This window comes from Electrophorus electricus, chromosome 13, assembly GCF_041902795.1.
Source record: "Electrophorus electricus isolate QZ-2024a chromosome 13, ASM4190279v1, whole genome shotgun sequence".
NCBI lineage: Eukaryota > Metazoa > Chordata > Actinopteri > Gymnotiformes > Gymnotidae > Electrophorus > Electrophorus electricus.
In genome coordinates this window covers 27,359,823-27,385,218 of record NC_137509.1, presented here as the reverse complement: position 1 = coordinate 27,385,218, position 25,396 = coordinate 27,359,823, and the positions used below count along the sequence as shown (strand labels likewise).

General features: G+C 35.5%; 10 pseudogenes; all 10 read right to left on the bottom strand.

Moving 5' to 3' along the window:
- Positions 1–425: 425 nt before the first annotated feature.
- On the bottom strand, positions 426–544 carry LOC145645776 (5S ribosomal RNA; annotated as a pseudogene).
- A 1,592-nt stretch (positions 545–2,136) lies between these two features.
- LOC145645107 (5S ribosomal RNA) lies at positions 2,137–2,255 on the bottom strand (annotated as a pseudogene).
- A 1,316-nt stretch (positions 2,256–3,571) lies between these two features.
- Positions 3,572–3,690, bottom strand: LOC145645775 (5S ribosomal RNA; annotated as a pseudogene).
- Positions 3,691–5,804: 2,114 nt separating this feature from the next.
- Positions 5,805–5,923, bottom strand: LOC145645773 (5S ribosomal RNA; annotated as a pseudogene).
- Positions 5,924–6,606: 683 nt separating this feature from the next.
- Positions 6,607–6,725, bottom strand: LOC145645106 (5S ribosomal RNA; annotated as a pseudogene).
- A 4,459-nt stretch (positions 6,726–11,184) lies between these two features.
- Positions 11,185–11,303, bottom strand: LOC145645772 (5S ribosomal RNA; annotated as a pseudogene).
- A 683-nt stretch (positions 11,304–11,986) lies between these two features.
- LOC145645105 (5S ribosomal RNA) lies at positions 11,987–12,105 on the bottom strand (annotated as a pseudogene).
- Positions 12,106–14,745: 2,640 nt separating this feature from the next.
- LOC145645771 (5S ribosomal RNA) lies at positions 14,746–14,864 on the bottom strand (annotated as a pseudogene).
- Positions 14,865–20,044: 5,180 nt separating this feature from the next.
- LOC145645770 (5S ribosomal RNA) lies at positions 20,045–20,163 on the bottom strand (annotated as a pseudogene).
- Positions 20,164–22,692: 2,529 nt separating this feature from the next.
- On the bottom strand, positions 22,693–22,811 carry LOC145645769 (5S ribosomal RNA; annotated as a pseudogene).
- Between the last annotated feature and the right edge of the window lie 2,585 nt (positions 22,812–25,396).

Sequence of the window (25,396 nt, the reverse complement as noted above, 5' to 3'; positions counted from 1 at the left end):
GATGCAACAAATACCTACAGCATCTGCTATTCCCAGGTGCTAACAGATAGTTTTTTTTATTAATCACTGCACTTCACAATTGAGCATGTCAGCTTGAAAGTAAATTAAAGTGATGCAATAAAAACTAACAGATAGTTTGATTTAATGATTCACTGCACTTCAAATTTGAGCATGATAGCTTGAACATAAATTAAAGGAATGCAATAAAATCTTAGAGCACCTGCTATTCCCTGGTGCAAAAAGATTTCTATTTAATCTATGCACTTCACATAGAAGCATGTCAGTTGCAGAGTAAATTAAAGTGATGCAACAAATACCTACAGCATCTGCTATTCCCAGGTGCTAACAGATAGTTTTTTTTATTAATCACTGCACTTCACATTTGAGCATGTCAGCTTGAAAGTAAATTAAAGTGATGCAAGAAAAGCCTACAGCAGCTGGTATTCCTAGGTAGGGTCCCACCTCAGTACTATCCAGGTCCAAATTTGCTTAGTTTCAAAGGTCAGATGAGATTGGGCGTTCTCAAACTGGTGTGGCCGTAAGCCTTAAACACTTACTCTAATTGCCTATTCATAGCAAATATGATCAAAGACCAATCTGACAATTTTTTTTATTTAATCACTGCACTTGACATTCTAGAATGTTAGCTTGAAAGTAAATTAAAATGATGCAATAAAAGCTTACAACATCTGGGATTCAGAGGCACTAACAGACAGATTTTTTATTAATCACTGCACTTCACATTCACGCATGTCAGTTGGAGAGTAAATTAAAGTGATGCAATAAAAACTTACAGCATCTGCTATTCCCAGGTGCTAACAGATAGTTTGATTTAATGATTCACTGCACTTCAAATTTGAGCCTGATAGCCTGAACATAAATTAAAGGGATACAATAAAATCTTACAGCACCTGCTATTCCCTGGTGTAAAAAGATTTCTATTTAATCTGTGCACTTCAGATAGAAGCATGTCAGTTGCAGAGTAAATTAAAGTGATGCAACAAATACCTACAGCATCTGCTATTCCCAGGTGCTAACAGATAGTTTGATATAATGATTCACTGCACTTCAAATTTGAGCATGATAGCCTGAACATAAATTAAAGGGATGCAATAAAATCTTAAAGCACCTGCTATTCCCTGGTGCAAAAGGATTTCTATTTAATCTGTGCACTTCACATAGAAGCATGTCAGTTGCAGCGTAAATTAAAGTGATGCAACAAATACCTACAGCATCTGCTATTCCCAGGTGCTAACAGATAGTTTTTTTTATTAATCACTGCACTTCACATTTGAGCATGTCAGCTTGAAAGTAAATTAAAGTGATGCAAGAAAAGCCTACAGCAGCTGGTATTCCTAGGTAGGGTCCCACCTCAGTACTATCCAGGTCCAAATTTGCTTAGTTTCAAAGGTCAGATGAGATTGGGCGTTCTCAAACTGGTGTGGTCGTAAGCCTTAAACACTTACTCTAATTGCCTATTCATAGCAAATATGATCAAAGACCAATCTGACAAATTTTTTTATTTAATCACTGCACTTGACATTCTAGAATGTTAGCTTGAAAGTAAATTAAAATGATGCAATAAAAGCTTACAACATCTGGGATTCAGAGGCACTAACAGACAGATTTTTTATTAATCACTGCACTTCACATTCACGCATGTCAGTTGGAGAGTAAATTAAAGTGATGCAATAAAAACTTACAGCATCTGCTATTCCCAGGTGCTAACAGATAGTTTGATTTAATGATTCACTGCACTTCAAATTTGAGCCTGATAGCCTGAACATAAATTAAAGGGATGCAATAAAATCTTAAAGCACCTGCTATTCCCTGGTGCAAAAGGATTTCTATTTAATCTGTGCACTTCACATAGAAGCATGTCAGTTGCAGCGTAAATTAAAGTGATGCAACAAATACCTACAGCATATGCTATTCCCAGGTGCTAACAGATAGTTTTTATTATTAATCACTGCACTTCACATTTGAGCATGTCAGCTTGAAAGTAAATTAAAGTGATGCAAGAAAAGCCTACAGTAGCTGCTATTCCCAGGTGCTAACAGATAATTTTTTCTATTAATCAGTGCACTTCACATTTGAGCATGTCAGCTTGAATGTAAATTAAAGTGATGCAAGAAAAGCCTACAGCAGCTGGTATTCCTAGGTAGGGTCCCACCTCAGTACTATCCAAGTCCAAATTTGCTTAGCTTCAAAGGTCAGATGAGATTGGGCGTTCTCAAACTAGTGTGGCCGTAAGCCTTAAACACTTACTCAAATTGCCTATTCATAGTAAATATGATCAAAGACCAATATGACAATTTTTTTTATTAGTCACTGCACTTGATATTCTAGAATGTTAGCATGAAAGGAAAATAAAATGATGCAATAAAAGCTTAAAACATCTGGTATTCAGAGGCACTAACAGACAGATTTTTTATTAATCACTGCACTTCACATTCACGAATGTCAGTTGGAGAGTAATTTAAAGTGATGCAATAAAAACTTACAGGATCTGCTATTCCCAGGTGCTAACAGATAGTTTGATTTAATGATTCACTGCACTTCAAATTTGAGCCTGATAGCCTGAACATAAATTAAAGGGATGCAATAAAAACTTACAGCATCTGCTATTCGCAGGTTCTAACAGATAGTTTGATTTAATGATTCACTGCACTTCAAATTTGAGCATGATAGCTTGAACATAAATTAAAGGGATACAATAAAATCTTACAGCACCTGCTATTCCCTGGTGCAAAAAGATTTCTATTTAATCTGTGCACTTCAGATAGAAGCATGTCAGTTGCAGAGTAAATTAAAGTGATGCAACAAATACCTACAGCATCTGCTATTCCCAGGTGCTAACAGATAGTTTGATTTAATGATTCACTGCACTTCAAATTTGAGCATGATAGCTTGAACATAAATTAAAGTGATGCAACAAATACCTACAGCATCTGCTATTCCCAGTTGCTAACAGATAGTTTGACTTAATGATTCACTGCACTTCAAATTTGAGCATGATAGCTTGAACATAAATTAAAGGGATGCAATAAAATCTTACAGCACCTGCTATTCCCTGGTGCAAAAAGATTTCTATTTATTCTGTGCACTGCACATAGAAGCATGTCAGCTTGAAAGTAAATTAAAGTGATGCAACAAATACCTACAGCATCTGCTATTCCCAGGTGCTAACAGATAGTTTTTTTTATTAATCACTGCACTTCACAATTGAGCATGTCAGCTTGAAAGTAAATTAAAGTGATGCAATAAAAACTAACAGATAGTTTGATTTAATGATTCACTGCACTTCAAATTTGAGCATGATAGCTTGAACATAAATTAAAGGAATGCAATAAAATCTTAGAGCACCTGCTATTCCCTGGTGCAAAAAGATTTCTATTTAATCTATGCACTTCACATAGAAGCATGTCAGTTGCAGAGTAAATTAAAGTGATGCAACAAATACCTACAGCATCTGCTATTCCCAGGTGCTAACAGATAGTTTTTTTTATTAATCACTGCACTTCACATTTGAGCATGTCAGCTTGAAAGTAAATTAAAGTGATGCAAGAAAAGCCTACAGCAGCTGGTATTCCTAGGTAGGGTCCCACCTCAGTACTATCCAGGTCCAAATTTGCTTAGTTTCAAAGGTCAGATGAGATTGGGCGTTCTCAAACTGGTGTGGCCGTAAGCCTTAAACACTTACTCTAATTGCCTATTCATAGCAAATATGATCAAAGACCAATCTGACAATTTTTTTTATTTAATCACTGCACTTGACATTCTAGAATGTTAGCTTGAAAGTAAATTAAAATGATGCAATAAAAGCTTACAACATCTGGGATTCAGAGGCACTAACAGACAGATTTTTTATTAATCACTGCACTTCACATTCACGCATGTCAGTTGGAGAGTAAATTAAAGTGATGCAATAAAAACTTACAGCATCTGCTATTCCCAGGTGCTAACAGATAGTTTGATTTAATGATTCACTGCACTTCAAATTTGAGCCTGATAGCCTGAACATAAATTAAAGGGATACAATAAAATCTTACAGCACCTGCTATTCCCTGGTGTAAAAAGATTTCTATTTAATCTGTGCACTTCAGATAGAAGCATGTCAGTTGCAGAGTAAATTAAAGTGATGCAACAAATACCTACAGCATCTGCTATTCCCAGGTGCTAACAGATAGTTTGATATAATGATTCACTGCACTTCAAATTTGAGCATGATAGCCTGAACATAAATTAAAGGGATGCAATAAAATCTTAAAGCACCTGCTATTCCCTGGTGCAAAAGGATTTCTATTTAATCTGTGCACTTCACATAGAAGCATGTCAGTTGCAGCGTAAATTAAAGTGATGCAACAAATACCTACAGCATCTGCTATTCCCAGGTGCTAACAGATAGTTTTTTTTATTAATCACTGCACTTCACATTTGAGCATGTCAGCTTGAAAGTAAATTAAAGTGATGCAAGAAAAGCCTACAGCAGCTGGTATTCCTAGGTAGGGTCCCACCTCAGTACTATCCAGGTCCAAATTTGCTTAGTTTCAAAGGTCAGATGAGATTGGGCGTTCTCAAACTGGTGTGGTCGTAAGCCTTAAACACTTACTCTAATTGCCTATTCATAGCAAATATGATCAAAGACCAATCTGACAAATTTTTTTATTTAATCACTGCACTTGACATTCTAGAATGTTAGCTTGAAAGTAAATTAAAATGATGCAATAAAAGCTTACAACATCTGGGATTCAGAGGCACTAACAGACAGATTTTTTATTAATCACTGCACTTCACATTCACGCATGTCAGTTGGAGAGTAAATTAAAGTGATGCAATAAAAACTTACAGCATCTGCTATTCCCAGGTGCTAACAGATAGTTTGATTTAATGATTCACTGCACTTCAAATTTGAGCCTGATAGCCTGAACATAAATTAAAGGGATACAATAAAATCTTACAGCACCTGCTATTCCCTGGTGCAAAAAGATTTCTATTTAATCTGTGCACTTCAGATAGAAGCATGTCAGTTGCAGAGTAAATTAAAGTGATGCAACAAATACCTACAGCATCTGCTATTCCCAGGTGCTAACAGATAGTTTGATTTAATGATTCACTGCACTTCAAATTTGAGCATGATAGCTTGAACATAAATTAAAGTGATGCAACAAATACCTACAGCATCTGCTATTCCCAGTTGCTAACAGATAGTTTGACTTAATGATTCACTGCACTTCAAATTTGAGCATGATAGCTTGAACATAAATTAAAGGGATGCAATAAAATCTTACAGCACCTGCTATTCCCTGGTGCAAAAAGATTTCTATTTATTCTGTGCACTGCACATAGAAGCATGTCAGCTTGAAAGTAAATTAAAGTGATGCAACAAATACCTACAGCATCTGCTATTCCCAGGTGCTAACAGATAGTTTTTTTTATTAATCACTGCACTTCACAATTGAGCATGTCAGCTTGAAAGTAAATTAAAGTGATGCAATAAAAACTAACAGATAGTTTGATTTAATGATTCACTGCACTTCAAATTTGAGCATGATAGCTTGAACATAAATTAAAGGAATGCAATAAAATCTTAGAGCACCTGCTATTCCCTGGTGCAAAAAGATTTCTATTTAATCTATGCACTTCACATAGAAGCATGTCAGTTGCAGAGTAAATTAAAGTGATGCAACAAATACCTACAGCATCTGCTATTCCCAGGTGCTAACAGATAGTTTTTTTTATTAATCACTGCACTTCACATTTGAGCATGTCAGCTTGAAAGTAAATTAAAGTGATGCAAGAAAAGCCTACAGCAGCTGGTATTCCTAGGTAGGGTCCCACCTCAGTACTATCCAGGTCCAAATTTGCTTAGTTTCAAAGGTCAGATGAGATTGGGCGTTCTCAAACTGGTGTGGCCGTAAGCCTTAAACACTTACTCTAATTGCCTATTCATAGCAAATATGATCAAAGACCAATCTGACAATTGTTTTTATTTAATCACTGCACTTGACATTCTAGAATGTTAGCTTGAAAGTAAATTAAAATGATGCAATAAAAGCTTACAACATCTGGGATTCAGAGGCACTAACAGACAGATTTTTTATTAATCACTGCACTTCACATTCACGCATGTCAGTTGGAGAGTAAATTAAAGTGATGCAATAAAAACTTACAGCATCTGCTATTCCCAGGTGCTAACAGATAGTTTGATTTAATGATTCACTGCACTTCAAATTTGAGCCTGATAGCCTGAACATAAATTAAAGGGATGCAATAAAATCTTAAAGCACCTGCTATTCCCTGGTGCAAAAGGATTTCTATTTAATCTGTGCACTTCACATAGAAGCATGTCAGTTGCAGCGTAAATTAAAGTGATGCAACAAATACCTACAGCATATGCTATTCCCAGGTGCTAACAGATAGTTTTTATTATTAATCACTGCACTTCACATTTGAGCATGTCAGCTTGAAAGTAAATTAAAGTGATGCAAGAAAAGCCTACAGCAGCTGCTATTCCCAGGTGCTAACAGATAATTTTTTCTATTAATCAGTGCACTTCACATTTGAGCATGTCAGCTTGAATGTAAATTAAAGTGATGCAAGAAAAGCCTACAGCAGCTGGTATTCCTAGGTAGGGTCCCACCTCAGTACTATCCAAGTCCAAATTTGCTTAGCTTCAAAGGTCAGATGAGATTGGGCGTTCTCAAACTAGTGTGGCCGTAAGCCTTAAACACTTACTCAAATTGCCTATTCATAGTAAATATGATCAAAGACCAATATGACAATTTTTTTTATTAGTCACTGCACTTGATATTCTAGAATGTTAGCATGAAAGGAAAATAAAATGATGCAATAAAAGCTTAAAACATCTGGTATTCAGAGGCACTAACAGACAGATTTTTTATTAATCACTGCACTTCACATTCACGAATGTCAGTTGGAGAGTAATTTAAAGTGATGCAATAAAAACTTACAGGATCTGCTATTCCCAGGTGCTAACAGATAGTTTGATTTAATGATTCACTGCACTTCAAATTTGAGCCTGATAGCCTGAACATAAATTAAAGGGATGCAATAAAAACTTACAGCATCTGCTATTCGCAGGTTCTAACAGATAGTTTGATTTAATGATTCACTGCACTTCAAATTTGAGCATGATAGCTTGAACATAAATTAAAGGGATACAATAAAATCTTACAGCACCTGCTATTCCCTGGTGCAAAAAGATTTCTATTTAATCTGTGCACTTCAGATAGAAGCAAGTCAGTTGCAGAGTAAATTAAAGTGATGCAACAAATACCTACAGCATCTGCTATTCCCAGGTGCTAACAGATAGTTTGATTTAATGATTCACTGCACTTCAAATTTGAGCATGATAGCTTGAACATAAATTAAAGTGATGCAACAAATACCTACAGCATCTGCTATTCCCAGTTGCTAACAGATAGTTTGACTTAATGATTCACTGCACTTCAAATTTGAGCATGATAGCTTGAACATAAATTAAAGGGATGCAATAAAATCTTACAGCACCTGCTATTCCCTGGTGCAAAAAGATTTCTATTTATTCTGTGCACTGCACATAGAAGCATGTCAGCTTGAAAGTAAATTAAAGTGATGCAACAAATACCTACAGCATCTGCTATTCCCAGGTGCTAACAGATAGTTTTTTTTATTAATCACTGCACTTCACAATTGAGCATGTCAGCTTGAAAGTAAATTAAAGTGATGCAATAAAAACTAACAGATAGTTTGATTTAATGATTCACTGCACTTCAAATTTGAGCATGATAGCTTGAACATAAATTAAAGGAATGCAATAAAATCTTAGAGCACCTGCTATTCCCTGGTGCAAAAAGATTTCTATTTAATCTATGCACTTCACATAGAAGCATGTCAGTTGCAGAGTAAATTAAAGTGATGCAACAAATACCTACAGCATCTGCTATTCCCAGGTGCTAACAGATAGTTTTTTTTATTAATCACTGCACTTCACATTTGAGCATGTCAGCTTGAAAGTAAATTAAAGTGATGCAAGAAAAGCCTACAGCAGCTGGTATTCTCTAGGTAGGGTCCCACCTCACTACTATCCAGGTCCAAATTTGCTTAGTTTCAAAGGTCAGATGAGATTGGGCGTTCTCAAACTGGTGTGGCCGTAAGCCTTAAACACTTACTCTAATTGCCTATTCATAGCAAATATGATCAAAGACCAATCTGACAATTTTTTTTATTTAATCACTGCACTTGACATTCTAGAATGTTAGCTTGAAAGTAAATTAAAATGATGCAATAAAAGCTTACAACATCTGGGATTCAGAGGCACTAACAGACAGATTTTTTATTAATCACTGCACTTCACATTCACGCATGTCAGTTGGAGAGTAAATTAAAGTGATGCAATAAAAACTTACAGCATCTGCTATTCCCAGGTGCTAACAGATAGTTTGATTTAATGATTCACTGCACTTCAAATTTGAGCCTGATAGCCTGAACATAAATTAAAGGGATACAATAAAATCTTACAGCACCTGCTATTCCCTGGTGTAAAAAGATTTCTATTTAATCTGTGCACTTCAGATAGAAGCATGTCAGTTGCAGAGTAAATTAAAGTGATGCAACAAATACCTACAGCATCTGCTATTCCCAGGTGCTAACAGATAGTTTGATATAATGATTCACTGCACTTCAAATTTGAGCATGATAGCCTGAACATAAATTAAAGGGATGCAATAAAATCTTAAAGCACCTGCTATTCCCTGGTGCAAAAGGATTTCTATTTAATCTGTGCACTTCACATAGAAGCATGTCAGTTGCAGCGTAAATTAAAGTGATGCAACAAATACCTACAGCATCTGCTATTCCCAGGTGCTAACAGATAGTTTTTTTTATTAATCACTGCACTTCACATTTGAGCATGTCAGCTTGAAAGTAAATTAAAGTGATGCAAGAAAAGCCTACAGCAGCTGGTATTCCTAGGTAGGGTCCCACCTCAGTACTATCCAGGTCCAAATTTGCTTAGTTTCAAAGGTCAGATGAGATTGGGCGTTCTCAAACTGGTGTGGTCGTAAGCCTTAAACACTTACTCTAATTGCCTATTCATAGCAAATATGATCAAAGACCAATCTGACAAATTTTTTTATTTAATCACTGCACTTGACATTCTAGAATGTTAGCTTGAAAGTAAATTAAAATGATGCAATAAAAGCTTACAACATCTGGGATTCAGAGGCACTAACAGACAGATTTTTTATTAATCACTGCACTTCACATTCACGCATGTCAGTTGGAGAGTAAATTAAAGTGATGCAATAAAAACTTACAGCATCTGCTATTCCCAGGTGCTAACAGATAGTTTGATTTAATGATTCACTGCACTTCAAATTTGAGCCTGATAGCCTGAACATAAATTAAAGGGATACAATAAAATCTTACAGCACCTGCTATTCCCTGGTGCAAAAAGATTTCTATTTAATCTGTGCACTTCAGATAGAAGCATGTCAGTTGCAGAGTAAATTAAAGTGATGCAACAAATACCTACAGCATCTGCTATTCCCAGGTGCTAACAGATAGTTTGATTTAATGATTCACTGCACTTCAAATTTGAGCATGATAGCTTGAACATAAATTAAAGTGATGCAACAAATACCTACAGCATCTGCTATTCCCAGTTGCTAACAGATAGTTTGACTTAATGATTCACTGCACTTCAAATTTGAGCATGATAGCTTGAACATAAATTAAAGGGATGCAATAAAATCTTACAGCACCTGCTATTCCCTGGTGCAAAAAGATTTCTATTTATTCTGTGCACTGCACATAGAAGCATGTCAGCTTGAAAGTAAATTAAAGTGATGCAACAAATACCTACAGCATCTACTATTCCCAGGTGCTAACAGATAGTTTTTTTTATTAATCACTGCACTTCACAATTGAGCATGTCAGCTTGAAAGTAAATTAAAGTGATGCAATAAAAACTAACAGATAGTTTGATTTAATGATTCACTGCACTTCAAATTTGAGCATGATAGCTTGAACATAAATTAAAGGAATGCAATAAAATCTTAGAGCACCTGCTATTCCCTGGTGCAAAAAGATTTCTATTTAATCTATGCACTTCACATAGAAGCATGTCAGTTGCAGAGTAAATTAAAGTGATGCAACAAATACCTACAGCATCTGCTATTCCCAGGTGCTAACAGATAGTTTTTTTTATTAATCACTGCACTTCACATTTGAGCATGTCAGCTTGAAAGTAAATTAAAGTGATGCAAGAAAAGCCTACAGCAGCTGGTATCCCTAGGTAGGGTCCCACCTCAGTACTATCCAGGTCCAAATTTGCTTAGTTTCAAAGGTCAGATGAGATTGGGCGTTCTCAAACTGGTGTGGCCGTAAGCGTTAAACACTTACTCTAATTGCCTATTCATAGCAAATATGATCAAAGACCAATCTGACAATTTTTTTTATTTAATCACTGCACTTGACATTCTAGAATGTTAGCTTGAAAGTAAATTAAAATGATGCAATAAAAGCTTACAACATCTGGGATTCAGAGGCACTAACAGACAGATTTTTTATTAATCACTGCACTTCACATTCACGCATGTCAGTTGGAGAGTAAATTAAAGTGATGCAATAAAAACTTACAGCATCTGCTATTCCCAGTTGCTAACAGATAGTTTGACTTAATGATTCACTGCACTTCAAATTTGAGCATGATAGCTTGAACATAAATTAAAGGGATGCAATAAAATCTTACAGCACCTGCTATTCCCTGGTGCAAAAAGATTTCTATTTAATCTATGCACTTCACATAGAAGCATGTCAGTTGCAGAGTAAATTAAAGTGATGCAACAAATACCTACAGCATCTGCTATTCCCAGTTGCTAACAGATAGTTTGACTTAATGATTCACTGCACTTCAAATTTGAGCATGATAGCTTGAACATAAATTAAAGGGATGCAATAAAATCTTACAGCACCTGCTATTCCCTGGTGCAAAAAGATTTCTATTTAATCTATGCACTTCACATAGAAGCATGTCAGTTGCAGAGTAAATTAAAGTGATGCAACAAATACCTACAGCATCTGCTATTCCCAGGTGCTAACAGATAGTTTTTTTTATTAATCACTGCACTTCACATTTGAGCATGTCAGCTTGAAAGTAAATTAAAGTGATGCAAGAAAAGCCTACAGCAGCTGGTATTCCTAGGTAGGGTCCCACCTCAGTACTATCCAGGTCCAAATTTGCTTAGTTTCAAAGGTCAGATGAGATTGGGCGTTCTCAAACTGGTGTGGCCGTAAGCCTTAAACACTTACTCTAATTGCCTATTCATAGCAAATATGATCAAAGACCAATCTGACAATTGTTTTTATTTAATCACTGCACTTGACATTCTAGAATGTTAGCTTGAAAGTAAATTAAAATGATGCAATAAAAGCTTACAACATCTGGGATTCAGAGGCACTAACAGACAGATTTTTTATTAATCACTGCACTTCACATTCACGCATGTCAGTTGGAGAGTAAATTAAAGTGATGCAATAAAAACTTACAGCATCTGCTATTCCCAGGTGCTAACAGATAGTTTGATTTAATGATTCACTGCACTTCAAATTTGAGCCTGATAGCCTGAACATAAATTAAAGGGATGCAATAAAATCTTAAAGCACCTGCTATTCCCTGGTGCAAAAGGATTTCTATTTAATCTGTGCACTTCACATAGAAGCATGTCAGTTGCAGCGTAAATTAAAGTGATGCAACAAATACCTACAGCATATGCTATTCCCAGGTGCTAACAGATAGTTTTTATTATTAATCACTGCACTTCACATTTGAGCATGTCAGCTTGAAAGTAAATTAAAGTGATGCAAGAAAAGCCTACAGCAGCTGCTATTCCCAGGTGCTAACAGATAATTTTTTCTATTAATCAGTGCACTTCACATTTGAGCATGTCAGCTTGAATGTAAATTAAAGTGATGCAAGAAAAGCCTACAGCAGCTGGTATTCCTAGGTAGGGTCCCACCTCAGTACTATCCAAGTCCAAATTTGCTTAGCTTCAAAGGTCAGATGAGATTGGGCGTTCTCAAACTAGTGTGGCCGTAAGCCTTAAACACTTACTCAAATTGCCTATTCATAGTAAATATGATCAAAGACCAATATGACAATTTTTTTTATTAGTCACTGCACTTGATATTCTAGAATGTTAGCATGAAAGGAAAATAAAATGATGCAATAAAAGCTTAAAACATCTGGTATTCAGAGGCACTAACAGACAGATTTTTTATTAATCACTGCACTTCACATTCACGAATGTCAGTTGGAGAGTAATTTAAAGTGATGCAATAAAAACTTACAGGATCTGCTATTCCCAGGTGCTAACAGATAGTTTGATTTAATGATTCACTGCACTTCAAATTTGAGCCTGATAGCCTGAACATAAATTAAAGGGATGCAATAAAAACTTACAGCATCTGCTATTCGCAGGTTCTAACAGATAGTTTGATTTAATGATTCACTGCACTTCAAATTTGAGCATGATAGCTTGAACATAAATTAAAGGGATACAATAAAATCTTACAGCACCTGCTATTCCCTGGTGCAAAAAGATTTCTATTTAATCTGTGCACTTCAGATAGAAGCATGTCAGTTGCAGAGTAAATTAAAGTGATGCAACAAATACCTACAGCATCTGCTATTCCCAGGTGCTAACAGATAGTTTGATTTAATGATTCACTGCACTTCAAATTTGAGCATGATAGCTTGAACATAAATTAAAGTGATGCAACAAATACCTACAGCATCTGCTATTCCCAGTTGCTAACAGATAGTTTGACTTAATGATTCACTGCACTTCAAATTTGAGCATGATAGCTTGAACATAAATTAAAGGGATGCAATAAAATCTTACAGCACCTGCTATTCCCTGGTGCAAAAAGATTTCTATTTATTCTGTGCACTGCACATAGAAGCATGTCAGCTTGAAAGTAAATTAAAGTGATGCAACAAATACCTACAGCATCTGCTATTCCCAGGTGCTAACAGATAGTTTTTTTTATTAATCACTGCACTTCACAATTGAGCATGTCAGCTTGAAAGTAAATTAAAGTGATGCAATAAAAACTAACAGATAGTTTGATTTAATGATTCACTGCACTTCAAATTTGAGCATGATAGCTTGAACATAAATTAAAGGAATGCAATAAAATCTTAGAGCACCTGCTATTCCCTGGTGCAAAAAGATTTCTATTTAATCTATGCACTTCACATAGAAGCATGTCAGTTGCAGAGTAAATTAAAGTGATGCAACAAATACCTACAGCATCTGCTATTCCCAGGTGCTAACAGATAGTTTTTTTTATTAATCACTGCACTTCACATTTGAGCATGTCAGCTTGAAAGTAAATTAAAGTGATGCAAGAAAAGCCTACAGCAGCTGGTATTCTCTAGGTAGGGTCCCACCTCACTACTATCCAGGTCCAAATTTGCTTAGTTTCAAAGGTCAGATGAGATTGGGAGTTCTCAAACTGGTGTGGCCGTAAGCCTTAAACACTTACTCTAATTGCCTATTCATAGCAAATATGATCAAAGACCAATCTGACAATTTTTTTTATTTAATCACTTCACTTGACATTCTAGAATGTTAGCTTGAAAGTAAATTAAAATGATGCAATAAAAGCTTACAACATCTGGGATTCAGAGGCACTAACAGACAGATTTTTTATTAATCACTGAACTTCACATTCACGCATGTCAGTTGGAGAGTAAATTAAAGTGATGCAATAAAAACTTACAGCATCTGCTATTCCCAGGTGCTAACAGATAGTTTGATTTAATGATTCACTGCACTTCAAATTTGAGCCTGATAGCCTGAACATAAATTAAAGGGATACAATAAAATCTTACAGCACCTGCTATTCCCTGGTGCAAAAAGATTTCTATTTAATCTGTGCACTTCAGATAGAAGCATGTCAGTTGCAGAGTAAATTAAAGTGATGCAACAAATACCTACAGCATCTGCTATTCCCAGGTGCTAACAGATAGTTTGATTTAATGATTCACTGCACTTCAAATTTGAGCATGATAGCTTGAACATAAATTAAAGTGATGCAACAAATACCTACAGCATCTGCTATTCCCAGTTGCTAACAGATAGTTTGACTTAATGATTCACTGCACTTCAAATTTGAGCATGATAGCTTGAACATAAATTAAAGGGATGCAATAAAATCTTACAGCACCTGCTATTCCCTGGTGCAAAATATTTCTATTTATTCTGTGCACTGCACATAGAAGCATGTCAGCTTGAAAGTAAATTAAAGTGATGCAACAAATACCTACAGCATCTGCTATTCCCAGGTGCTAACAGATAGTTTTTTTTATTAATCACTGCACTTCACAATTGAGCATGTCAGCTTGAAAGTAAATTAAAGTGATGCAATAAAAACTAACAGATAGTTTGATTTAATGATTCACTGCACTTCAAATTTGAGCATGATAGCTTGAACATAAATTAAAGGAATGCAATAAAATCTTAGAGCACCTGCTATTCCCTGGTGCAAAAAGATTTCTATTTAATCTATGCACTTCACATAGAAGCATGTCAGTTGCAGAGTAAATTAAAGTGATGCAACAAATACCTACAGCATCTGCTATTCCCAGGTGCTAACAGATAGTTTTTTTTATTAATCACTGCACTTCCCATTTGAGCATGTCAGCTTGAAAGTAAATTAAAGTGATGCAAGAAAAGCCTACAGCAGCTGGTATTCCTAGGTAGGGTCCCACCTCAGTACTATCCAGGTCCAAATTTGCTTAGTTTCAAAGGTCAGATGAGATTGGGCGTTCTCAAACTGGTGTGGCCGTAAGCCTTAAACACTTACTCTAATTGCCTATTCATAGCAAATATGATCAAAGACCAATCTGACAATTTTTTTTATTTAATCACTGCACTTGACATTCTAGAATGTTAGCTTGAAAGTAAATTAAAATGATGCAATAAAAGCTTACAACATCTGGGATTCAGAGGCACTAACAGACAGATTTTTTATTAATCACTGCACTTCACATTCACGCATGTCAGTTGGAGAGTAAATTAAAGTGATGCAATAAAAACTTACAGCATCTGCTATTCCCAGGTGCTAACAGATAGTTTGATTTAATGATTCACTGCACTTCAAATTTGAGCCTGATAGCCTGAACATAAATTAAAGGGATACAATAAAATCTTACAGCACCTGCTATTCCCTGGTGCAAAAAGATTTCTATTTAATCTGTGCACTTCAGATAGAAGCATGTCAGTTGCAGAGTAAATTAAAGTGATGCAACAAATACCTACAGCATCTGCTATTCCCAGGTGCTAACAGATAGTTTGATTTAATGATTCACTGCACTTCAAATTTGAGCATGATAGCTTGAACATAAATTAAAGTGATGCAACAAATACCTACAGCATCTGCTATTCCCAGTTGCTAACAGATAGTTTGACTTAATGATTCACTGCACTTCAAATTTGAGCATGATAGCTTGAACATAAATTAAAGGGATGCAATAAAATCTTACAGCACCTGCTATTCCCTGGTGCAAAAAGATTTCTATTTATTCTGTGCACTGCACATAGAAGCATGTCAGCTTGAAAGTAAATTAAAGTGATGCAACAAATACCTACAGCATCTGCTATTCCCAGGTGCTAACAGATAGTTTTTTTTATTAATCACTGCACTTCACAATTGAGCATGTCAGCTTGAAAGTAAATTAAAGTGATGCAATAAAAACTAACAGATAGTTTGATTTAATGATTCACTGCACTTCAAATTTGAGCATGATAGCTTGAACATAAATTAAAGGAATGCAATAAAATCTTAGAGCACCTGCTATTCCCTGGTGCAAAAAGATTTCTATTTAATCTATGCACTTCACATAGAAGCATGTCAGTTGCAGAGTAAATTAAAGTGATGCAACAAATACCTACAGCATCTGCTATTCCCAGGTGCTAACAGATAGTTTTTTTTATTAATCACTGCACTTCACATTTGAGCATGTCAGCTTGAAAGTAAATTAAAGTGATGCAAGAAAAGCCTACAGCAGCTGGTATTCTCTAGGTAGGGTCCCACCTCACTACTATCCAGGTCCAAATTTGCTTAGTTTCAAAGGTCAGATGAGATTGGGAGTTCTCAACCTGGTGTGGCCGTAAGCCTTAAACACTTACTCTAATTGCCTATTCATAGCAAATATGATCAAAGACCAATCTGACAATTTTTTTTATTTAATCACTGCACTTGACATTCTAGAATGTTAGCTTGAAAGTAAATTAAAATGATGCAATAAAAGCTTACAACATCTGGGATTCAGAGGCACTAACAGACAGATTTTTTATTAATCACTGCACTTCACATTCACGCATGTCAGTTGGAGAGTAAATTAAAGTGATGCAATAAAAACTTACAGCATCTGCTATTCCCAGGTGCTAACAGATAGTTTGATTTAATGATTCACTGCACTTCAAATTTGAGCCTGATAGCCTGAACATAAATTAAAGGGATACAATAAAATCTTACAGCACCTGCTATTCCCTGGTGCAAAAAGATTTCTATTTAATCTGTGCACTTCAGATAGAAGCATGTCAGTTGCAGAGTAAATTAAAGTGATGCAACAAATACCTACAGCATCTGCTATTCCCAGGTGCTAACAGATAGTTTGATTTAATGATTCACTGCACTTCAAATTTGAGCATGATAGCTTGAACATAAATTAAAGTGATGCAACAAATACCTACAGCATCTGCTATTCCCAGTTGCTAACAGATAGTTTGACTTAATGATTCACTGCACTTCAAATTTGAGCATGATAGCTTGAACATAAATTAAAGGGATGCAATAAAATCTTACAGCACCTGCTATTCCCTGGTGCAAAAAGATTTCTATTTATTCTGTGCACTGCACATAGAAGCATGTCAGCTTGAAAGTAAATTAAAGTGATGCAACAAATACCTACAGCATCTGCTATTCCCAGGTGCTAACAGATAGTTTTTTTTATTAATCACTGCACTTCACAATTGAGCATGTCAGCTTGAAAGTAAATTAAAGTGATGCAATAAAAACTAACAGATAGTTTGATTTAATGATTCACTGCACTTCAAATTTGAGCATGATAGCTTGAACATAAATTAAAGGAATGCAATAAAATCTTAGAGCACCTGCTATTCCCTGGTGCAAAAAGATTTCTATTTAATCTATGCACTTCACATAGAAGCATGTCAGTTGCAGAGTAAATTAAAGTGATGCAACAAATACCTACAGCATCTGCTATTCCCAGGTGCTAACAGATAGTTTTTTTTATTAATCACTGCACTTCACATTTGAGCATGTCAGCTTGAAAGTAAATTAAAGTGATGCAAGAAAAGCCTACAGCAGCTGGTATTCTCTAGGTAGGGTCCCACCTCACTACTATCCAGGTCCAAATTTGCTTAGTTTCAAAGGTCAGATGAGATTGGGAGTTCTCAACCTGGTGTGGCCGTAAGCCTTAAACACTTACTCTAATTGCCTATTCATAGCAAATATGATCAAAGACCAATCTGACAATTTTTTTTATTTAATCACTGCACTTGACATTCTAGAATGTTAGCTTGAAAGTAAATTAAAATGATGCAATAAAAGCTTACAACATCTGGGATTCAGAGGCACTAACAGACAGATTTTTTATTAATCACTGCACTTCACATTCACGCATGTCAGTTGGAGAGTAAATTAAAGTGATGCAATAAAAACTTACAGCATCTGCTATTCCCAGGTGCTAACAGATAGTTTGATTTAATGATTCACTGCACTTCAAATTTGAGCCTGATAGCCTGAACATAAATTAAAGGGATACAATAAAATCTTACAGCACCTGCTATTCCCTGGTGCAAAAAGATTTCTATTTAATCTGTGCACTTCAGATAGAAGCATGTCAGTTGCAGAGTAAATTAAAGTGATGCAACAAATACCTACAGCATCTGCTATTCCCAGGTGCTAACAGATAGTTTGATTTAATGATTCACTGCACTTCAAATTTGAGCATGATAGCTTGAACATAAATTAAAGTGATGCAACAAATACCTACAGCATCTGCTATTCCCAGTTGCTAACAGATAGTTTGACTTAATGATTCACTGCACTTCAAATTTGAGCATGATAGCTTGAACATAAATTAAAGGGATGCAATAAAATCTTACAGCACCTGCTATTCCCTGGTGCAAAAAGATTTCTATTTATTCTGTGCACTGCACATAGAAGCATGTCAGCTTGAAAGTAAATTAAAGTGATGCAACAAATACCTACAGCATCTGCTATTCCCAGGTGCTAACAGATAGTTTTTTTTATTAATCACTGCACTTCACAATTGAGCATGTCAGCTTGAAAGTAAATTAAAGTGATGCAATAAAAACTAACAGATAGTTTGATTTAATGATTCACTGCACTTCAAATTTGAGCATGATAGCTTGAACATAAATTAAAGGAATGCAATAAAATCTTAGAGCACCTGCTATTCCCTGGTGCAAAAAGATTTCTATTTAATCTATGCACTTCACATAGAAGCATGTCAGTTGCAGAGTAAATTAAAGTGATGCAACAAATACCTACAGCATCTGCTATTCCCAGGTGCTAACAGATAGTTTTTTTTATTAATCACTGCACTTCACATTTGAGCATGTCAGCTTGAAAGTAAATTAAAGTGATGCAAGAAAAGCCTACAGCAGCTGGTATTCTCTAGGTAGGGTCCCACCTCACTACTATCCAGGTCCAAATTTGCTTAGTTTCAAAGGTCAGATGAGATTGGGAGTTCTCAACCTGGTGTGGCCGTAAGCCTTAAACACTTACTCTAATTGCCTATTCATAGCAAATATGATCAAAGACCAATCTGACAATTTTTTTTATTTAATCACTGCACTTGACATTCTAGAATGTTAGCTTGAAAGTAAATTAAAATGATGCAATAAAAGCTTACAACATCTGGGATTCAGAGGCACTAACAGACAGATTTTTTATTAATCACTGCACTTCACATTCACGCATGTCAGTTGGAGAGTAAATTAAAGTGATGCAATAAAAACTTACAGCATCTGCTATTCCCAGGTGCTAACAGATAGTTTGATTTAATGATTCACTGCACTTCAAATTTGAGCCTGATAGCCTGAACATAAATTAAAGGGATACAATAAAATCTTACAGCACCTGCTATTCCCTGGTGCAAAAAGATTTCTATTTAATCTGTGCACTTCAGATAGAAGCATGTCAGTTGCAGAGTAAATTAAAGTGATGCAACAAATACCTACAGCATCTGCTATTCCCAGGTGCTAACAGATAGTTTGATTTAATGATTCACTGCACTTCAAATTTGAGCATGATAGCTTGAACATAAATTAAAGTGATGCAACAAATACCTACAGCATCTGCTATTCCCAGTTGCTAACAGATAGTTTGACTTAATGATTCACTGCACTTCAAATTTGAGCATGATAGCTTGAACATAAATTAAAGGGATGCAATAAAATCTCACAGCACCTGCTATTCCCTGGTGCAAAAAGATTTCTATTTATTCTGTGCACTGCACATAGAAGCATGTCAGCTTGAAAGTAAATTAAAGTGATGCAACAAATACCTACAGCATCTGCTATTCCCAGGTGCTAACAGATAGTTTTTTTTATTAATCACTGCACTTCACAATTGAGCATGTCAGCTTGAAAGTAAATTAAAGTGATGCAATAAAAACTAACAGATAGTTTGATTTAATGATTCACTGCACTTCAAATTTGAGCATGATAGCTTGAACATAAATTAAAGGAATGCAATAAAATCTTAGAGCACCTGCTATTCCCTGGTGCAAAAAGATTTCTATTTAATCTATGCACTTCACATAGAAGCATGTCAGTTGCAGAGTAAATTAAAGTGATGCAACAAATACCTACAGCATCTGCTATTCCCTGGTGCTAACAGATAGTTTTTTTTCTTAATCACTGCACTTCACATTTGAGCATGTCAGCTTGAAAGTAAATTAAAGTGATGCAAGAAAAGCCTACAGCAGCTGGTATTCCTAGGTAGGGTCCCACCTCAGTACTATCCAGGTCCAAATTTGCTTAGTTTCAAAGGTCAGATGAGATTGGGCGTTCTCAAACTGGTGTGGCCGTAAGCCTTAAACACTTACTCTAATTGCCTATTCATAGCAAATATGATCAAAGACCAATCTGACCATTTTTTTTATTTAATCACTGCACTTGACATTCTAGAATGTTAGCTTGAAAGTAAATTAAAATGATGCAATAAAAGCTTACAACATCTGGGATTCAGAGGCACTAACAGACAGATTTTTTATTAATCACTGCACTTCACATTCACGCATGTCAGTTGGAGAGTAAATTAAAGTGATGCAATAAAAACTTACAGCATCTGCTATTCCCAGGTGCTAACAGATAGTTTGATTTAATGATTCACTGCACTTCAAATTTGAGCCTGATAGCCTGAACATAAATTAAAGGGATACAATAAAATCTTACAGCACCTGCTATTCCCTGGTGCAAAAAGATTTCTATTTAATCTGTGCACTTCAGATAGAAGCATGTCAGTTGCAGAGTAAATTAAAGTGATGCAACAAATACCTACAGCATCTGCTATTCCCAGGTGCTAACAGATAGTTTGATTTAATGATTCACTGCACTTCAAATTTGAGCATGATAGCTTGAACATAAATTAAAGTGATGCAACAAATACCTACAGCATCTGCTATTCCCAGTTGCTAACAGATAGTTTGACTTAATGATTCACTGCACTTCAAATTTGAGCATGATAGCTTGAACATAAATTAAAGGGATGCAATAAAATCTTACAGCACCTGCTATTCCCTGGTGCAAAAAGATTTCTATTTATTCTGTGCACTGCACATAGAAGCATGTCAGCTTGAAAGTAAATTAAAGTGATGCAACAAATACCTACAGCATCTGCTATTCCCAGGTGCTAACAGATAGTTTTTTTTATTAATCACTGCACTTCACAATTGAGCATGTCAGCTTGAAAGTAAATTAAAGTGATGCAATAAAAACTAACAGATAGTTTGATTTAATGATTCACTGCACTTCAAATTTGAGCATGATAGCTTGAACATAAATTAAAGGAATGCAATAAAATCTTAGAGCACCTGCTATTCCCTGGTGCAAAAAGATTTCTATTTAATCTATGCACTTCACATAGAAGCATGTCAGTTGCAGAGTAAATTAAAGTGATGCAACAAATACCTACAGCATCTGCTATTCCCAGGTGCTAACAGATAGTTTTTTTTATTAATCACTGCACTTCACATTTGAGCATGTCAGCTTGAAAGTAAATTAAAGTGATGCAAGAAAAGCCTACAGCAGCTGGTATTCTCTAGGTAGGGTCCCACCTCACTACTATCCAGGTCCAAATTTGCTTAGTTTCAAAGGTCAGATGAGATTGGGAGTTCTCAAACTGGTGTGGCCGTAAGCCTTAAACACTTACTCTAATTGCCTATTCATAGCAAATATGATCAAAGACCAATCTGACAATTTTTTTATTTAATCACTGCACTTGACATTCTAGAATGTTAGCTTGAAAGTAAATTAAAATGATGCAATAAAAGCTTACAACATCTGGGATTCAGAGGCACTAACAGACAGATTTTTTATTAATCACTGCACTTCACATTCACGCATGTCAGTTGGAGAGTAAATTAAAGTGATGCAATAAAAACTTACAGCATCTGCTATTCCCAGGTGCTAACAGATAGTTTGATTTAATGATTCACTGCACTTCAAATTTGAGCCTGATAGCCTGAACATAAATTAAAGGGATACAATAAAATCTTACAGCACCTGCTATTCCCTGGTGCAAAAAGATTTCTATTTAATCTGTGCACTTCAGATAGAAGCATGTCAGTTGCAGAGTAAATTAAAGTGATGCAACAAATACCTACAGCATCTGCTATTCCCAGGTGCTAACAGATAGTTTGATTTAATGATTCACTGCACTTCAAATTTGAGCATGATAGCTTGAACATAAATTAAAGTGATGCAACAAATACCTACAGCATCTGCTATTCCCAGTTGCTAACAGATAGTTTGACTTAATGATTCACTGCACTTCAAATTTGAGCATGATAGCTTGAACATAAATTAAAGGGATGCAATAAAATCTTACAGCACCTGCTATTCCCTGGTGCAAAAAGATTTCTATTTATTCTGTGCACTGCACATAGAAGCATGTCAGCTTGAAAGTAAATTAAAGTGATGCAACAAATACCTACAGCATCTGCTATTCCCAGGTGCTAACAGATAGTTTTTTTTATTAATCACTGCACTTCACAATTGAGCATGTCAGCTTGAAAGTAAATTAAAGTGATGCAATAAAAACTAACAGATAGTTTGATTTAATGATTCACTGCACTTCAAATTTGAGCATGATAGCTTGAACATAAATTAAAGGAATGCAATAAAATCTTAGAGCACCTGCTATTCCCTGGTGCAAAAAGATTTCTATTTAATCTATGCACTTCACATAGAAGCATGTCAGTTGCAGAGTAAATTAAAGTGATGCAACAAATACCTACAGCATCTGCTATTCCCAGGTGCTAACAGATAGTTTTTTTTATTAATCACTGCACTTCACATTTGAGCATTTCAGCTTGAAAGTAAATTAAAGTGATGCAAGAAAAGCCTACAGCAGCTGGTATTCCTAGGTAGGGTCCCACCTCAGTACTATCCAGGTCCAAATTTGCTTAGTTTCAAAGGTCAGATGAGATTGGGCGTTCTCAAACTGGTGTGGCCGTAAGCCTTAAACACTTACTCTAATTGCCTATTCATAGCAAATATGATCAAAGACCAATCTGACAATTTTTTTTATTTAATCACTGCACTTGACATTCTAGAATGTTAGCTTGAAAGTAAATTAAAATGATGCAATAAAAGCTTACAACATCTGGGATTCAGAGGCACTAACAGACAGATTTTTTATTAATCACTGCACTTCACATTCACGCATGTCAGTTGGAGAGTAAATTAAAGTGATGCAATAAAACTTACAGCATCTGCTATTCCCAGGTGCTAACAGATAGTTTGATTTAATGATTCACTGCACTTCAAATTTGAGCCTGATAGCCTGAACATAAATTAAAGGGATACAATAAAATCTTACAGCACCTGCTATTCCCTGGTGCAAAAAGATTTCTATTTAATCTGTGCACTTCAGATAGAAGCATGTCAGTTGCAGAGTAAATTAAAGTGATGCAACAAATACCTACAGCATCTGCTATTCCCACGTGCTAACAGATAGTTTGATTTAATGATTCACTGCACTTCAAATTTGAGCATGATAGCTTGAACATAAATTAAAGTGATGTAACAAATACCTACAGCATCTGCTATTCCCATTTGCTAACAGATAGTTTGACTTAATGATTCACTGCACTTCAAATTTGAGCATGATAGCTTGAACATAAATTAAAGGGATGCAATAAAATCTTACAGCACCTGCTATTCCCTGGTGCAAAAAGATTTCTATTTAATCTGTGCACTGCACATAGAAGCATGTCAGCTTGAAAGTAAATTAAAGTGATGCAACAAATACGTACAGCATCTGCTATTCCCAGGTGCTAACAGATAGTTTTTTATATTAATCACTGCACTTCACAATTGAGCATGTCAGCTTGAAAGTAAATTAAAGTGAAGCAATAAAAACTAACAGATAGTTTGATTTAATGATTCACTGCACTTCAAATTTGAGCATGATAGCTTGAACATAAATTAAAGGAATGCAATAAAATCTTACAGCACCTGCTATTCCATGGTGCAAAAAGATTTCTATTTAATCTGTGCACTTCAGATAGAAGCATGTCAGTTGCAGAGTAAATTAAAGTGATGCAACAAATACCTACAGCATCTGCTTTTCCCAGGTGCTAACAGATAGTTTGATTTAATGATTCACTGCACTTCAAATTTGAGCATGATAGCTTGAACATAAATTAAAGTGATGCAACAAATACCTACAGCATCTGCTATTCCCAGTTGCTAACAGATAGTTTGACTTAATGATTCACTGCACTTCAAATTTGAGCATGATAGCTTGAACATAAATTAAAGGGATGCAATAAAATCTTACAGCACCTGCTATTCCCTGGTGCAAAAAGATTTCTATTTATTCTGTGCACTGCACATAGAAGCATGTCAGCTTGAAAGTAAATTAAAGTGATGCAACAAATACCTACAGCATCTGCTATTCCCAGGTGCTAACAGATAGTTTTTTTTATTAATCACTGCACTTCACAATTGAGCATGTCAGCTTGAAAGTAAATTAAAGTGATGCAATAAAAACTAACAGATAGTTTGATTTAATGATTCACTGCACTTCAAATTTGAGCATGATAGCTTGAACATAAATTAAAGGAATGCAATAAAATCTTAGAGCACCTGCTATTCCCTGGTGCAAAAAGATTTCTATTTAATCTATGCACTTCACATAGAAGCATGTCAGTTGCAGAGTAAATTAAAGTGATGCAACAAATACCTACAGCATCTGCTATTCCCAGGTGCTAACAGATAGTTTTTTTTATTAATCACTGCACTTCACATTTGAGCATGTCAGCTTGAAAGTAAATTAAAGTGATGCAAGAAAAGCCTACAGCAGCTGGTATTCTCTAGGTAGGGTCCCACCTCACTACTATCCAGGTCCAAATTTGCTTAGTTTCAAAGGTCAGATGAGATTGGGAGTTCTCAAACTGGTGTGGCCGTAAGCCTTAAACACTTACTCTAATTGCCTATTCATAGCAAATATGATCAAAGACCAATCTGACAATTTTTTTATTTAATCACTGCACTTGACATTCTAGAATGTTAGCTTGAAAGTAAATTAAAATGATGCAATAAAAGCTTACAACATCTGGGATTCAGAGGCACTAACAGACAGATTTTTTATTAATCACTGCACTTCACATTCACGCATGTCAGTTGGAGAGTAAATTAAAGTGATGCAATAAAAACTTACAGCATCTGCTATTCCCAGGTGCTAACAGATAGTTTGATTTAATGATTCACTGCACTTCAAATTTGAGCCTGATAGCCTGAACATAAATTAAAGGGATACAATAAAATCTTACAGCACCTGCTATTCCCTGGTGCAAAAAGATTTCTATTTAATCTGTGCACTTCAGATAGAAGCATGTCAGTTGCAGAGTAAATTAAAGTGATGCAACAAATACCTACAGCATCTGCTATTCCCAGGTGCTAACAGATAGTTTGATTTAATGATTCACTGCACTTCAAATTTGAGCATGATAGCTTGAACATAAATTAAAGTGATGCAACAAATACCTACAGCATCTGCTATTCCCAGTTGCTAACAGATAGTTTGACTTAATGATTCA